This window comes from Cyprinodon tularosa, unplaced genomic scaffold, assembly GCF_016077235.1.
Source record: "Cyprinodon tularosa strain WSP-4 unplaced genomic scaffold, ASM1607723v1 ctg1618, whole genome shotgun sequence".
Lineage (NCBI taxonomy): Eukaryota > Metazoa > Chordata > Actinopteri > Cyprinodontiformes > Cyprinodontidae > Cyprinodon > Cyprinodon tularosa.
Window position 1 is genome coordinate 1,079 of NW_024038458.1, and position 13,703 is coordinate 14,781.

General features: G+C 42.1%; 1 non-coding gene across 1 annotated transcript; it reads left to right on the forward strand.

Moving 5' to 3' along the window:
• The first annotated feature begins 9,767 nt into the window (after positions 1-9,767).
• On the forward strand, positions 9,768-9,875 carry LOC119780539. Its single transcript, XR_005280413.1, has one exon. It is a non-coding gene; the product is annotated as a U6 spliceosomal RNA (small nuclear RNA).
• Positions 9,876-13,703: the final 3,828 nt, after the last annotated feature.

Below are 13,703 nucleotides of genomic sequence, written 5' to 3' on the forward strand. Positions count from 1 at the left end.
CCGTTAGCTGCTTCAGCATCTTACTTCTAGAGAGAGGGCAGACCTTGGTTTTGAGTTTCCAGGTCTTGGTCCAGAGCTGCATGGAAATCCAGAGAGGAGTCTTCAGGTTTGGCTCAGAGGGCAGACTCGGTAGGTTAAGCTCTTCCAGAGCTTCACAGGAGAAAAACAGGTTTCCTGAAAGTAGAGACAAAGGGTTAGAATCCAGTCAGGATTCAAAGTCAACAAAGTACTCAGAAGGATCTTGGCTTAGGTGCTAACCAACTGATTCAACACTGCGGCATTGAGGCAAGGTCTGAAGACAGCTTATATAGTGTGGACCCTCTGATGAAGGGATGAGCCTCAGCTGTGCAGGAGGCTCGGCTCAGGAGGATCCACGGCGGACTCTGCTGGAGGAAGGTGGTACTACTCCAGCTCCCAACATTATAAACCAGAGCCCGTTATAAACCAAAGCCCTTTAGAAACAAAAGCCCTTTAGAAACCAAAGCCCTTTATAAACCAAAGCCTGTTATAAACCAAAGCCCGTTATAAACCAGAGCCCTTTATAAACCAGAGCCCTTTATAAACCAGAGCCCTTTATAAACCAGAGCCCGTTATAAACCAGAGCCCTTTATAAACCAGAGCCCTTTATAAACCAGAGCCCTTTATAAACCAAAGCCGGTTATAAACCAGAGCCTGTTATAAACCAGAGCCCTTTATAAACCAAAGCCGGTTATAAACCAGAGCCTGTTATAAACCAGAGCCCTTTATAAACCAAAGCCTGTTATAAACCAGAGCCCTTTATAAACCAAAGCCCTTTATAAACCAAAGCCCTTTATAAACCAAAGCCCTTTATAAACCAGAGCCTGTTATAAACCAGAGCCCTTTATAAACCAGAGCCCTTTATAAACCAGAGCCCTTTATAAACCAAAGCCTTTTATAAACCAGAGCCCTTTATAAACCAAAGCCGGTTATAAACCAGAGCCTGTTATAAACCAGAGCCCTTTATAAACCAAAGCCGGTTATAAACCAGAGCCTGTTATAAACCAGAGCCCTTTATAAACCAAACCCAGTTATAAACCAGAGCCTGATATAAACCAGAGCCCTTTATAAACCAAAGCCTGTTATAAACCAGAGCCCTTTATAAACCAAAGCCTTTTATAAACCAAAGCCCTTTAGAAACCAAAGCCCTTTATAAACCAGAGCCTGTTATAAACCAGAGCCCTTTATAAACCAAAGCCTGTTATAAACCAGAGCCCTTTATAAACCAAAGCCTTTTATAAACCAAAGCCCTTTATAAACCAAAGCCCGTTATAAACCAGAGCCTGTTATAAACCAGAGCCCTTTATAAACCAAAGCCGGTTATAAACCAGAGCCTGTTATAAACCAGAGCCCTTTATAAACCAAAGCCAGTTATAAACCAGAGCCTGTTATAAACCAGAGCCCTTTATAAACCAAAGCCTTTTAGAAAACAAAGCCCTTTAGAAACCAAAGCCCTTTATATACCAGAGCCTGTTATAAACCAGAGCCCTTTATAAACCAAAGCCGGTTATAAACCAGAGCCCGTTATAAACCAAAGCCCTTTATAAACCAGAGCCCTTTATAAACCAAAGCCGGTTATAAACCAGAGCCTGTTATAAACCAGAGCCCTTTATAAACCAGAGCCCGTTATAAACCAAAGCCGGTTATAAACCAGAGCATGTTATAAACCAGAGCCCTTTATAAATCAAAGCCAGTTATAAACCAGAGCCCTTTATAAACCAGAGCCCTTTATGAACCAGAGCCCATTAAAAACCAGAACCCTTTATATGTCATGATGGGTTCACAAGAGAGACCCAAGTATGCAGAACCCACGAGAAGGAGACTGGTTGAAAGGTTAACAAAGGTTTATTGTTTCACAAGAACATGGAAATAACACTGGTACTAGTTCAGGCCTGGGGGGCTGGTTCACTGGAGTCTGCGTGGGAGACAGTTCAGTTAGCGTTGCATCAGAAGAGTTTGACTTTGAGAGTTTCAGGTTTGTACCTTGAGGGTTCTTGGTTAAAGCTTTGGGAGGAGAACTGTTGGGTCCAGAGATTGTTTGTTCAGCAGAGTCCGTTAGCTGCTTCAGCATCTTACTTCTAGAGAGAGGGCAGACCTTGGTTTTGAGTTTCCAGGTCTTGGTCCAGAGCTGCATGGAAATCCAGAGAGGAGTCTTCAGGTTTGGCTCAGAGGGCAGACTCGGTAGGTTAAGCTCTTCCAGAGCTTCACAGGAGAAAAACAGGTTTCCTGAAAGTAGAGACAAAGGGTTAGAATCCAGTCAGGATTCAAAGTCAACAAAGTACTCAGAAGGATCTTGGCTTAGGTGCTAACCAACTGATTCAACACTGCGGCATTGAGGCAAGGTCTGAAGACAGCTTATATAGTGTGGACCCTCTGATGAAGGGATGAGCCTCAGCTGTGCAGGAGGCTCGGCTCAGGAGGATCCACGGCGGACTCTGCTGGAGGAAGGTGGTACTACTCCAGCTCCCAACATTATAAACCAGAGCCCGTTATAAACCAAAGCCCTTTAGAAACAAAAGCCCTTTAGAAACCAAAGCCCTTTCTTCACCAGAGCCTGTTATAAACCAGAGCCCTTTATAAACCAAAGCCCTGTATAAACCAAAGCCGGTTATAAACCAGAGCCCGTTATAAACCAGAGCCCGTTATAAACCAGAGCCCTTTATATACCAGGGCCCTTTATAAACCAAAGCCGGTTATATACCTGAGCCTGTTATAAACCAGAGCCCGTTATGAACCAAAGCGGGTTATAAACCAGAGCCTGTTATAAACCAGAGCCCTTTATAAACCAAAGCCTGTTATAAACCAGAGCCCTTTATAAACCAGAGCCTTTATAAACCAGAGCTCTTTATTCACCAGAGCCCTTTATAAACCAGAGGCCATTATAAACCAGAGCACTTTATAAACCAGAGCTCTTTATTAACCTGAGCCCTTCATAAACCAGATTCGGTTATAAACCAGAGCCCCTTATAAACCAAAGCCCATAATGAACCAGAGCCCGTTATAAACCAGAGCCCTTTATAAAGCAGAGCCCGTTATAAACCAGAGCCCTTTATAAACCAGAGCCCTTTATAAACCAAACCCAGTTATAAACCAAAGCCTGATATAAACCAGAGTGTCATGATGGGTTCTTTAAAGTGACCCAAGTATGCAGAACACCACGGAGAAGGAAAGTGGTTGAAAGGTTAACAATGTTTATTGTCACAAGCACATGGAAATAATTGGAACAGTTCAGGTAGGGGGCTGGTTCACTGGGGACTGTGCAAGGAAGGGAAGAAGGCTGGTAGCTGAGTTCAGGTGTGGCTAAGCATCTAGCTTAGGGTTAGTCTGGCAGTCCTGGGTTGGAGCTTCCAGCTCACTGCAGAGAACAACTGGGGAAGACAGGGAGGGTCTTTCAGGCTGAGCTTCCAGCTCATCGTAGGGAACAACAGGGGAAATCCACATGGGAACCTCTAGGGAAACTCCTCAGAGAAGTCGTCAGGTTTCATCCACGTAGAAATCTTTGGGTTGGCTCACCAGGGCAGATTAGCCGGTTAGACCTTCCAAGAGCTTCAGGCTTGAGACTGGTTTCCTGGGATGCTGCTCTCCCTGAGCTGCAGACCAGATACTGGGTTCCAGTGAGGTTGCTCTTCCTGAGCTTACGAGGAGACAGGAGGTTAAGCTCATCCAGAGCTTCACGAGGAGACAGGAGGTTAAGCTCATCCAGAGCTTTCACGAAGAGACAGGAGGTTAAGCTCATCCAGAGATTCACGAAGGAACAGGAATCCAACTAAGATCAACACTGCGGCGTGGAATCAAGGTTTGAAGGCAGCTTAAATACTGTGGTCCTCCTGATGAGTAGATCAGCCACAGGTGTGTGGGAGGCTCAGCTCAGGAGGACCCACGGCGCACTCTGCTGGAGGCAGAGGGTAATCTCCAGAACCTTAACAGTGACTCCAGCCCTAGAGAAAAGACAAAGAGAGCAGAAGAGGATCCTCGGCGCCCTCTGGTGGGCAAGCCTGAGGATCCCAACACAGAGCCCTTTATGAACCAAAGCCTGTTATAAACCAGAGTCCTTTATGAACCAAAGCCGGTTATAAACCAGAGCCCATTAAACCAGAGCCCGTTATGAACCAAAGCGGGTTATAAACCAGAGCCCGTTATAAACCAGAGCACTTTATAAACCAGAGCCTTTATAAACCTAAGCTCTTTATTCACCAGAGACCTTTATGAACCAGTGCCCGTTATAAACCAGAGCCCTTTATAAACGAGAGCTCTTTATCAACCAGAACCCTTTATAAACCAGAGCCGGTTATAAACCAGAGCTCTTTATAAACAAAGCCCATAATGAACCAGAGAAAGTTATAAACCAGAGCCCGTTATAAACAAGAGCCAGTTATAAACCAGAGCCCTTTATAAACAAAGCCCTTTATAAACCAAAGCCCGTTATAAACCAAAGCCTGTTATGAACCAGAGCACTTTATAAACCAGAACGCTTTATAAACCAAAGCCGTTTATAAACCAGAGCCCGTGATAAACCAGAGCCCGTTATGAACCAAAGCGGGTTATAAACCAGAGCCTGTTATAAACCAGAGCACTTTATAAACTAGAGCCCTTTATAACCAGAGCCTTTATAAACCTGAGCTCTTTATTCACCAGAGCCCTTTATAAACCAGAGCCCGTTATAAACCAGAGCTCTTTATAAACCAAAGCCCTTTATAAACCAGAGCCGGTTATAATCCAGAGCCCATTCTAAACCAGAGCCCTTTATAAACCAGAGCCCTTTGTAAACCACAGCCCGTTATAAACTAGACACCTTTATAAACCAGAGCCTGTTATAATCCAGAGCCCATTCTAAACCAGAGCTCTTTATAAACCAGACACCGTTATAAACCAGAGCCCGTTATAAACTAGACACCTTTATAAACCAGAGCCCGTTATAAACCAGAGCCCTTTATAAACCAGAGCCTTTATAAACCAGAGCTCTTTATTCACCACAGCCTTTTATTCACCAGAACCCTTTATAAACCAGAGCCCTTTATAAAAGAGAGCTCAACCTGGTGACAGCGGAGACAGAGATGGACTGTCGCAGTGTGCAACAGACACCACGGAACCATGCAATTTCGACTGAATGACAAGAAGTCCCGATCCTGAGACCTGACTACAGAAGACCAAAGACCAAGAAGCTCCTGGCCAGACGACGTGTGATGACAGCATCACAGGAGGGATCCATCTCCAAACAATTAGATAAGTACAACACACGCAATGACAATCCAGACAAGCACATGCCACTATCTCTGCCAGCCAAAATAGAACATACTAGTTTTAGCAAAGGTTCAAACAGTCCAATATTTACCCATAAAATACGCACGATTAGACAAGCAGAATTAAAGTGGATATGGAAAGCTGGGATAGTTGATACTGAGGCTGTCCTCGACTCTAACACTCTTTTTGAAGCAGAATTAAAACATGACTCGAGGGTATTGTGTGGGAGACGACAGGAAGAAGACAGATAAGTAAGGACAGCAGGTCCCTGGAAAATCACGTTTTATATAACGGACATTGGTTTTGATATAGTAGTAAAAATAGAACCCAGGTTAGCATATGACAACACTTATACTTATAACATGTTAATGACTAACCCTAATACAAACGCAAAGGTACAAGGAGAAGGTGAGCTAACTCGCATAAGGATAACTGATTTAGATGGTGAAGTAACTAAGGCAAAAGGAAGAATAATGATACAGGTTGCAGATAAGAATGCAGACTATGACCTATCAAAAAGAAACTTCATCATTTTTAGCTTGTTGCCTGGCATTAACAGACGCCAATGTATGGTTCATTTGCATTCCCTGATGAAAAGATACAGGATGAAAAAGGTATAAACTGTAACCTAGGGGTTAGAAAGACGAATTGTGGTGTGTTTGTTGAAGCAGATGCGATAGCTTTCCTGATAGGGAAGGAATATGAGTTAAGAGTAGAATCAACAGATGGTGAGAGAATAGAGTCCAGTCTTCTATGGGCAATCCCGGAAGATGAGACTCTTCCAGAGAACGATACATGCTCTCCAAATCTTCCTCCAGAGGATACCATTTCTATGACAACACCAGGACATGGAGATCAAATAGGACGTAGAGATGCAGACCTTCCAAAATTAGAACAGCTCCTGATTTCTAGTGAAGTGCATAATAAGGGCCCATCACCCCGAATTCCCACTAAAATAGATGACCCTCCACCCACACGAGAGACACCTACCACAGCTAGCGCGACGACCACAACCTTTAAAACAACGCCTTCCCCAAATAAGGAAGGGGGGAATGCTAATGATAATATAGATAAGCAGACAGAAGTAGATCATCAATCAACACGCATCTCAGCAGATGATGTCAAACAGGAAGAAGGCGATGCCAAAACATCCCAAAATAATAACCAACCAAATAATGTAGATGACCAACTACCATTAAATCAGGAGACTGTAGTGGTGACACCGCCACCTGTAGAAGAAGGAACAACCAGAAAGCTTGGGGGATCAAACAAGTTTGGTTGTTCTGAAAATCAGGGCTGTCGCGATTATCAGGAAGACCTTGATACATTTTATAATGCACGCCATACAGATATTGCTACCCCAAGATCTGTGAATAGATTACATGACATTAGATGGTATGGGTTCAGACCAAGAGGTGATGCTCTATGGCAAAGGGCAGTTCAGAATACATGGTATAATTGGTTATGGTATACGGCTAAGGAATAAACAGCAAATGATTGTTTAATCTGTTCCGGTGCTCCTGGAGGAGCCCCGATTGTTATTCCAGAAAAATACAATTCTGTAGAATGTGCAGAGGTGCAAAGAAGTAAATGTCAAAAAGGTGAGTTTACTCCCAGAAATGATGTTGTGTCATTCTTTAAATTACCTATGTGCGGGATAAGTTGCAGACTATTGTATGGTTCACGAAACTCTCATCAATACTTGGAAAACTGGGAGGGACACAGATTTGAGTCTTTGTGTGCTGAATTTAACCTCAGCACCACACAAGGTGCCCCACCTACTAATTATGAAATTGATTATAGTGCAGAATACAAATGTTTCGCCAGTGGAGGTTTTGCAGACAATGGAGGAATCAATGTAGGTAATACTACAGTGAAATGCAATACAACATGGGTGGTGTCATGGTTTAAATATGCAAATGTAACTCCTGTTTTTGTAGAAAAACCCATATGGTATAAAAACTTTGACTTTGCGGAACAACAATGTGAAAATATAACTATGACGATCCCAACTTTATTTTTCTTAGGAGATCAAACATACCCAGTAGCAGACAGTTACTGGATGTGCGGTGAAGATATTCTGGTAAACACCTTACCCCTTAAGTGGGTTGGACTCTGTGCCTTAGTAAGAATGAAAGTACCCATTACCCTAGTGTATGAAGGAGTTAAAGACTCAATTGGGTTAGAAAGCAACAAAACAAGATCTCGCAGAAGTATACGGAATTACGGACTTAATGAAGTGGTTTATCTCGATTTAATGGGACAGCCTGGAGGTATCCCAAATGAATTTAAAGCGCGACATGAGGTGCTTGCAGGACTAGAATCCATTGTGCCTTGGGTTGCAATTAATAAAAACGTTGAATGGATAAACTATGTTTACTATAATCAGCAAAGAATGGTTAACTTCACAGTGGAAGGATTTATGGCCTTAGGTGACCAATTACATGAGACCAGTAGAATGGCAATTCAAAATAGACAAGCTTTAGATTATATTTTAGCCAAAATGGGAGGAGTTTGTCATCTTATTGGTACCGAATGCTGTACTTACATACCTTTGAACATTGCACCAACAGGAACCTTTCACACAGTATTAGCTAAACTAGTGGTTTGTCCTTAAAGAGCCTGGAGCAAATTTTAGGAGAATGGGGAACACTTGCAGTTAAGACTGGGGTAATTGTGACAATTACACTTATTGTGTTTTTTCTGCTTGTGTGTTGCATCTTGCCTATTATGAGGATATGGATATTGATGACGGTTTACAAATGGATGATGACCGACCTGGGACCAGGGACTGCCCAACTATGAACCATCAACAGCCGCTGCAAGAATGCTGAAGGCGTGAACGCGTGCTCCTGTGTTCATGCTTTGAAGGCCAGGGACAAGCCCCTGAAGTGAAACAACTATATTTTTGATTTTTCACAGATAAGAAGAGATCACTAGCATAAATAATTTTGTATTTAGTAAAATAATCCTGATGACAACATGGATGTAATGTTCCATTATCCTGCATTATAATCTGTATTATGCCATTATTATTCTGCATTATAATCTTTATTACTGTCTTATTATTTTACATGGTAAGCTATACATAGGCGGCTGTTTAGAGGACTTGGGACTCAGACTACTGACTGACTGACTTACTTATTTTTTCTTTTTTCCTTTCATTTACCTAGCCTTATATACTACGACACACTATGACTAAGTTCGAGTTATTTGAAATGTTTTGAATAGTTATCCTTCACATATTAAGTAATATCAAGATTGGGTTGAAGAGTTCAAACAGTGTTGGTTTCACAGATCATCGTGAGTAGCATGGTCAGGATGCGATTTGTGCTACGGCCGACGCCGGAGGAAGGATGGATGTTTGGGGGAAGCATGGGTCGATGGGATAGTTTCCTCTTACATGAGTATGAAATGAAAGAGTAAGATGCCCACAGGACGAAAAAGGGGTTTTCGATCCCATACTAATCGAATCATGGCCATGTGGAAAATGATGATCTTTCTTTGAAGGTTCAGTAATATTCACTCTGTTTTGATATTCACTTTAGTTTTGTTATTAATCATGATACTTTACTTTTCATTTAATTTGTTTTTTCTCAACTTGCATCCATACTGGGCTGCGTTGGTAAAACTTAGATATCATTTCACGTACACGTAAGTGCACTTAGTTGCATAATATTACCATCACTATGCAACATCTCATTAGTATTTCATTTTCAATGAACTACAGGAGGGAATATAGAAGCAAATTGTGTTGCCTTATGTTATTGTGACCTTAAGCTCACTTGATAACACCGAGCAAGCAGGCTGGAAGTCACGTACAACTCTTGGCAATAACAGGGTGTTTACAGGCTGGAAGTCACATACAAATCAGGGTAAAACAGGGTCTTTAAGGCCCACTTGCACGCAATCGGGTTACAGGCCAAGAACTTCCAGGGAGTTCTTCAGAGCGTCCAGTCGTGCACGTGCATCCACACAGTGCAATGTTGAAACTATATAAATGCCCAGATTTGAATGAGAGTTGAGAAAAAGCCAGATGTGTTCTGTTGAAATGTTCAGCACTCGATAAGTGGACAGCATGTCAATTTGATCTTTTAAATAAATGCTTCTTCTCCCGTCCTGGGGCAATCAGATGATCGACTGAAGGTGTCCTGATTTTTGAGATTCTACTATTGAAAGAAACCACATAGACAAGCCCAGCTTGTCTGAGTTTAAGTCAATCAATTCTGTCACTGAATATTCTCAATTCATTAACTTAGAACGGGGTTAGGGCTAATGAACTGAGACCAGTCAGTGGCAGAGAAATAACATTTCAGTGCCTGACATCTACCTAGGAGCAGAGGTGCTGGGGAAATTGTTCTCTGTCCCCCCCACCAACAAAGACTTATTTTAGTGTGGGCAACAATTAATTTTACCTGTCAGAAGCAGTGGCTGTTCAGGCAGCACCCTTTTGCAGTGTTCTCAAAGCCAAGAGGAGTCCAAAAATCAGGCCCTGTTCTTCTCAGCTTGTCGATAGTTAGCTAGTGACATATGCAAAATTGGATACAATACAGTGAAGATTAGCATGGCCCCTGCGCAAGGATGACACGCGTGATCGTGAAGCGTTTCCATATTTTCTTAACTCATGACCAGGGGAATTTTGAGTCTCTAATAGGGTATCCTGCCGTGACAAACTTCACATGCAAATGACTGCAAAGGGCCCACTCACACACTGGAAAATTCTTAGAGTGTATTGTAGAAGCAAATTGTGTTGCGTTAGGTTATTGTGACCTTAAGCTCACAATAATTGATAACACAGAGCAAGCAGGCTGGAAGCCACGTACATATTTTGGCAATAACAAGGTGTTCACAGGCTGGAAGCCACGTACACATCTTGGCAATAACAGTGTGTTCACAGGCTGGAAGTCAAGTACAAGTCTTGGCGAAAACAGGGTCTTTAAGGCCCACTCGCACGCAATCGGGTCCCAGGCCAAGAACTTCCAGGAAATTCTTCAGAGCGTCCAGTCGTGCACATACATCCACACAGTGCAATGTTGAAACTATATAAACACCCAGATTTGAATAAGAGTTGAGAAAAGCCAGATGTGTTCTGTTGAAATGTTCAGCGCTCGATAAGTGGACAGCATGTCAATTTGATCTTTGAAATAAATGCTTCTTCTCCCGTCCTGGGGCAATCAGATGATCGACTGAAGGTGTCCTGATTTTTGACATTCTACCATTGAAAGCCACTACATTTGATGCATTGGCCTGGCTGAGAAAAGAACTGGGACCATTAACGTGCGGAGGCTTCCAACCAGCGGCAGTAAACTGTGGGGCCCCCCTCCAACTTCAGGATCACTGAAGAAAGTCATCAGGAGACGGTGAGTTAAATCCCTTGCTCCCATTTTAATGACTGATATAAAGCAGATCACTTAAGCTGTTTGGAAGCTACCCGCACATCTAACTGTATCAGGCGATTGTCTGTTTGCCACTGGATGTTTGCTGCAGCATAAATTGGCATCTTGAGACAAATAGTAGCTGTCAAGAACTGGCTCGGATTATTTGATGATTAATAGTAATCTGCTGAAGCGAGATTGCACCATAACTTCATAGAAATTGGTGGAAACTGGCGGTCACGGATTATAAGTGATGTATCATTATGAATGATGCAACTATTATGTATATCTCATTCTAGTGAGGAAATAAATTTCCTAGAACATGTCGCTGAGTGGCAGTTCGACTGTTGTTGTTAAGAAAAGGCCTGAGTCTAGAGGACTATATTGAGATCTCAGTTGTTGAAGTTGCTTATCTCCGGAGAAAGAAATAGCAGGGCAGCTTGGTTCTGTGTTGATGTTGTCAGACCGAAAAGTTGATAAAAGAGTTGAAAAGTGCATGCAAATTAGTTTAAATTAGCTGCTTGGGTCTGTGAAGTTAAAGAATTCTGTGCACAACCAATTAATTGCCATGGCATGTAATGGTATGAATGTCTAAGAGCTCTGAGGTGAACGTGTGACTGGTGCTGTTTGCAAGAGTATTTGGTGATAAGAAATCTAAGCGCGCACTAAAACATCTGTTCAAATTTAAAACTTCCATCAGATCTGTAATCGAATCTGCTTAATCACTCACTGTAATTTAATTCGGCTGAAAACAGTGTCCCGAGGCAATAAGGTAGGTATTCAAGAGTCTAAAATATAAAGAGATAAAGTTGACAGAGAAAAGAATTGGATAAATAAATCTAAAAAACATTTAAGATTAAACTAAGAAAGAAAGTGATCACTGTAAATTTGCAAAAGACGTCTGCTTCAACTTTTATTGCTTGCTGCGTCACATTTTCTAAATCTGCATGTGCCTGACTGCTGTGAAAAAGTGTCCGTTTGCTCGTTCCAATGAAAGGCTTAACTGTGTCATATGTTTAGACATTCTGGGTTGAAAAGTTGTCAAATATTATAAAGCGAATTGTCACATACGGTGCGGATATAACAAAGTTGGTTGTTTTAAGTTACGGCAAAGAATTGTAAGTTTTTCTTCCTTTTTTTTCTTTCAACAGTCACCCACCCTCTCTCCTCCCTTTCTCCTCCCACTCTCTCTCTCTCTCGCTTTCTCCTCCCACTCTCTCTCTCCCGCTCTCGCTCTACCCACCTTTTCTCCTCCCTTTCTCCTCCCAATCTCTCTCTCTCTCTTTCTCCTCCCCTCCCTCACCACTCCTCTTTTACCCCACCTCCCACCTCTAAGTTTCAGGTTACCATCTCTCTCCCCCTCCCACTTGTGCTCAGACTCACAACCCCGCCTTTCTCAAATACAGAAGCTTGGTTCGCTATTCCTTTTTTTTAACATTATGAAGATATTGTGTGTGGTAAATAACGTTTTAACATAGTGCTCCATTGTGTGAACTTAAATTGCAGACAAAGATTTGTTTTTTTTTTCTGATTTCAATTGCAAGCTTTCATTGCTGGCTCGGTGTCTGGTTTATTGTTTCATTTTCTCTGATCCCTATTTTAAGTGTGAACTTTAAAAATTAGTATATAACTACACATTCCTAAAGGCCTTATCTATAATACAGGTTTAAGTTAGAACATTAAAGGGCTCGTGCAGCAACACTAAAGTACTGCATGACAGTTTAACCTAGCATTTATACAACAAAAGGCTATTGATATAACTAAACACTTTCAACTTCAAAACCCTAAACCCTTTTGAAGTAAAATAGAACGATAAATAAATAAATAAAATAATACAAAATGTCTAATCTGCCGACAGTGATTATTGGACTGAAGCATCCAGAATATGTTGCACAAATTCCAAAAGTTTCTCAGAAGTGGCACAATCGTACCAAACATCTCTCACAACCCTGGCCAGAAAACGGTAGCTTTGATCCACATCTGTGTGATGAAATGGAAATAAGGATCTCAGACTACAAGGCAAAAGATAAATCAAAGAAAAGACGAGAAAAACGAGAGCTTGAGCTAAAGATTTTAGATTTCTTCAGAGATGAGGGAAAACAATACAGGAGTACCTTAAAGAAACAACTCATGGAAATAAAAAAGCAATCAGAGGAAAAAGGCGACGAGCTGAAATATTCTGGCATATATCCATCACTGACTGGGACGCTAAATATAGTTGGTGACTTTGGATACAGAAATGATGATTGCAGCCAAAGAGACCCAGCTGCTGAACAAGACGATTCTTTTCAAAACTTACCACGTGCTACTGGAGTGTGCGACGTTAAAGAGCACACTAATGCTCAAAGTCGTTCTGGTCATGACACAGGAGGGTGTCAGCCACAGGCTGATGTTGTCCAAAGTAACTCAGCCAGAGGAGGAAGTCAGATCGTGACCGATGCTGCTCAACATGCATCAGGCCAGAGGAGTAGAGTCTCTCCAATTACATTAGCAGATATGCAACCAAAATTCTGCAGTACCAGCAGAATGGATAAGCCTACAGGTCAAAAAGCTTCCCAAACCGTGCACAGGGGTAGTTCAAGACCAGAAGGAGCTACCAAAATCATAAACTGTTATGCAGAACATGATGGGAAAACAAAAGGAGATACATATTGGATAGACTTTTATGATTTTGAACAAGGTGATGAAAGAGAGAAGGACTATTCACTAATTGAGGAAATGGAAAAAGAGATTGAAAAACAAACCACTAATATGCAAGCAGCAGAACCAATTAACTCCACCGATGGGGGGGCCACAGCTGCAGCGGATCCTCCAAGGCCAATAAGACGATGGGCCGTGCCTATGGCAGACGCAGGAGACGTGGAAATGAGACTGAGGCCTCACATTAAACGACCTGATAGATTTCAAGCAGGTATCATGGCACCAATTTTAATTAAAGGCCAAGTTGCCCACTATGTTCCATGGGCTTCTGGTGACCTCGTCGGGCTCGTCAGCAGATTGCCTGACATTAATGAAGGTGCAAACAAATGGATAAAAGTTTTTGAGGAAGAAACAACAGGAAAATTGCTT